The following is a 4,055-nucleotide window of genomic DNA, read 5'->3' as shown; positions in this document are numbered from 1 at the left end:
GGAGAGATTAAATTATTTCTGAATTCCTAACCGAATGTTCTTTTAATGGAAACTTAATGACAGACATTGAGATAGATTTCCTCCCGAAGCCCTCCTCCTGAATGCCCCCCACATGACTCTGTGTTGCGCAGTTCCCGATAACCTTTATTCCCTACCCCTGGACTTTTATCTCCCCAGTGACATGCAGCCCTTGCTGGACAGAAAGAGGAAATTCCAGTCATTGTTCTTAAACTTCTGGCTTCCAAAATAAAATGCTCTATCTCCCCTGTCAAGCTTTGATTGACACATACTTCCTGTAATGGTGGACAACAACGGCCCAGGGGTGGGGCCTAGGGTTCATTTACATTCTTACCATTAGACGTTTCCCTACTGTTTGTTCTAGAAAGGGATGAGTCTCCATACCAGTCATAGAAGCATTGATGAAGATTCATTTCTGAGTTTAAGAAAAACCTCCAGAAAGGGTGTGGCCTAAGCCTTCCTGCCATGAATCCATGAAGTTTATCCCTAATATTCTTAATGGTGGAAATGGACACTCTGATCATCTCATTATGACTGGGGGCATCTTTTCTTTCTGCCTTTTAGCCACCCAAATCTTTGCTCTAAATATTAACTAGGAAAGTTCAAATGGAATCCAACTCTCTATGTCAATATCCCTATATCAATAGAGGTAAATTGGGCAAGCCAAGAAGGATCAGCACCAAAGAAAACTTTGAATATAGCAGTGTACCATAGGTGTTGGGAATAAAGAATAATTGGTTGAGACTGCAGGTTGCAGGTTCCTGAACCTGTGCCTGGACCATGAAGATTGCAGTCTTGGGGTGGCAGATGATGGATGGCAAGCAGATAGGGAAACAGACTCATATTGAAAGTTTTATTGAGGGAAGGTAAGAAAATAAGGTAAAGAGACACAGAGACAGAGAAAGGACAGAAGATAAGAGGGAGACAGGAAAGGTCTAGTCTGCCCCAGGGGAACAGAAGGAAAGAGAGCACAAGTAGATGGGGGTCTTTCTTTTAAAGGGGTCCTTTGCACCTGCATGCAGACTATAGACCCATGAAACCCTGGGTTGACCAGGGTACTGCCTGAGTTCATTCTGCCAGGTGACAGGGGCAGGCCAGCATAATGCATGAGTCCTTACAATAGGATGCAGTTTTTCTTTTTAAAAAATGCAGAATGAGGTAAACAGCAAATATAGTAAGACAGCATGCTAATAAGTAATAGCAGTTCCAAGTTGGTCAGGTCCTACATGGGAAAGGCTTTCTGTGCTAGGACAAAGAGCTGACCTTTCACCCTGGCATTTACCTACAACCCAGTTGACCTGCCCATGCCTTCAGCTTCCCATTTGTTTTCTTTCCTCACTGATCTTTGTGCCCTTGTTACCCCTCTTTCTGTAGTGCCTGGGGTAAAATAATTCTGGTTTTGAGCCCCAAGTACTCTTGAGAACCCCAAAGAGTTGACTTCCCCAGATCCCTACTTCCTGCGAGCTTTTTGCTATGTATGGAATGGGTCTAGCTAAAAAGGAGACTGCAAATGCAGGCTTCCAGGTTCTGAAAAAGGAATATTTAGAAACAACCCAGAAACATACCAATGAGAGTTGCATGGCTCAATTCCCTCAACATTCAATGAGATGGCTTGCTCCTAAGCACTCCCTGCAGTCCCCAAGAACACTGCCAGGGAGCAGAAGAGAGCAGAGTAGTATGTTCTGTTTGTGTGATGTCAATCAATACCATTCCTGCTGGTTTATAAGAGGCTGCAGGGTGGTAAGGTCTCCTGCCCATGGGCCAGCAGAGATTTCCAGCTCCCCTGGGCTTATGATACCTGATTTCTTTTAGCTCGGTCAGCAAATCATGATGTGGATTCAAAGATTTACAAGAACAGAATAACCTTTCAGTGTCGACCAGATGTATTCTCCATTGTGGCCACTGACAAGGTGTGCAGCTATAACCCCATCGGTTTCCACTTGACAGGACCATGACAAGTGTTGAGTGTGTATAGATCTGTACAAACTCAACCCCTAATCCAGAAAAACGAAGCTATCTCTACTGAAATGGGTTTGTAGTTGTCTTTCTCTTCACCAAGATTCATGCTGGAGAGACGTGCTCTAGCTGACACAAAACGGGCATTCTGAAACCTAGCTTGTTTCCTCCTAGGAAGTCTAGACAACAAATGCTTGCAGTTTGCCTCCATCCAGCAGCTTTCACCCCCTCCAGGAGAAAGTCTACCTTGGCAAGAACATTTTCTTCAATCATCCTGTCACAGTTAATGCATAGGTGACACTTTCTGTTCATGCAGTTTCAGAAGTTTATTAATCACATACTGAAAATACTCTGATTTTTTTTTAACAACTTTGAATTCCACTTTATTTTTCAAAGTGCATTCAGAATAATACAGGTGGGGAAACAAACAAACAAGACATTCACATTAGAACCTTCCTTGGAAGTGAATTCTCCTGCCGAATGGTTCCCTTTGGAAGATGTTGGGATGGCCCTCAGGGGCAAGAGAACAGCAGCATCCAGACTGTGAGGCTGTATCTCACTCCTTCCTCCTTTGTACCTAGAGTTTCAGTTCAAGCACTGAGCAGAGAAACACAAGAACTGTTCAGGGTTAGCATCGCACCCACTCCCAGACTGACTGCTTTCACAGTCAGTGTCATCTTGAAAGAACAAGGAATAAAAACTCTCTTTAACGGACCTGTAGCCCTATAACCCATCCATTGACTATTAAAAGAAATACTACCACAGATCTCCCCCACCCTGTGTGCGCATGTGTGTAGATCAGTAGATCAAAAGTTGACATTAGATTTTGTCCTCAGTCATTCTCTGCCTTATTTTTTTTATTATATTTGTATGTGTTTTGCTTGCATGTATGTGCACCTGGTACCCATGGAAGCCAAAAAAAAAAATAGCATCAGATGCCCTGAAACTGGAGTTACAGATGGTTATAAAACACCATTTTGGTGACAGGAGTCAAATGTGGGTCCTCTGGAACAACAGCCACAGTATATTTAACCACTGAGCCTTCTCTCCAGCCCCTTCACATTGTTTTTTGAAACAGTCTCTTTGGACTTGGACCTCACCCATTCAACTGGCCATCAAGCCTCAGATATCCTCTTTTGTCCACATCTCCAGTACTAGAGTTATAGGGCATGCTACCAAGTCAGGCTTTGTATGTGGTTGTTGGAGGTCCAAACCCAAGTCCTCATGCTTGCATAGCAAGCTCTTTACAAACTAAGCCACCTCTCCAGGTTCATCACCAACACTTTCAACTCAAACATCCTCCTTTCCAGGAGGATGTTTATTTAGCATCCAGAGAATGGACTTGGTCTTCTGTTTAATGTACCACAGGAAATCATTCAGGCCAAATTCTGTATGGACCACAGCATTTGGATGTCACAAAGCTTGTTGGGGCTTTCCTGTTCCTTTTTACCTTGGGCTCAGAGAGACGCAGAGTTACTGGATGACACTTTACCCCTTCTGAAACATGTGATCCAGACTCAGATGAAGGCTTCAAACACAAGAGCTTGAGGTTAGAGCCTTTGTCCTTCTTTGTATGACAGTCTCTTATTGTCAATGATTTGTTGGCTCTCTTCCCCCAACTCAGGGGACAGATTTTTCCATTGATAAAAGTCTGTTTTAAGATGAAAGTGGCAACTTTCTAATCCATAGAATCAAATGGGAAATATGGCTAGTTCTTGAAGCTATATAAAGCTCCTAACATCTTCCAGGAGTCTTCTAGAAGTATCTCCATTGCATGTCCACGTGACCTTGGATGACTTTGTTTCCATCAAGACTGTATGAGCTCACACAGTCATATTGAAGATTCCAAGTGAGTTCCTATGGCTTCCACAGCCTGTTTAAGTCATATGTGTCCATCATATGCTTACTACTGCAGCCTTGGAGAGCTATGAGTCCTGTAGAGTCATAGCCATGGGGTTCAAAGGTGTCTATGCTGGTAGACTTTGCAGTTTCCCATCCTGCATTCACTCCCCCAACTGTTGGTTGCTTCAGAACACAGCTAGCCATTAGGTTCATGCTAAGCTTTTTGTGAGTGAAAAAGC

This window comes from Phodopus roborovskii, unplaced genomic scaffold (assembly GCF_943737965.1).
Source record: "Phodopus roborovskii unplaced genomic scaffold, PHOROB, whole genome shotgun sequence".
Taxonomy (NCBI): Eukaryota; Metazoa; Chordata; class Mammalia; order Rodentia; family Cricetidae; genus Phodopus; species Phodopus roborovskii.
Note: the sequence above shows the minus strand (reverse complement) of the source record.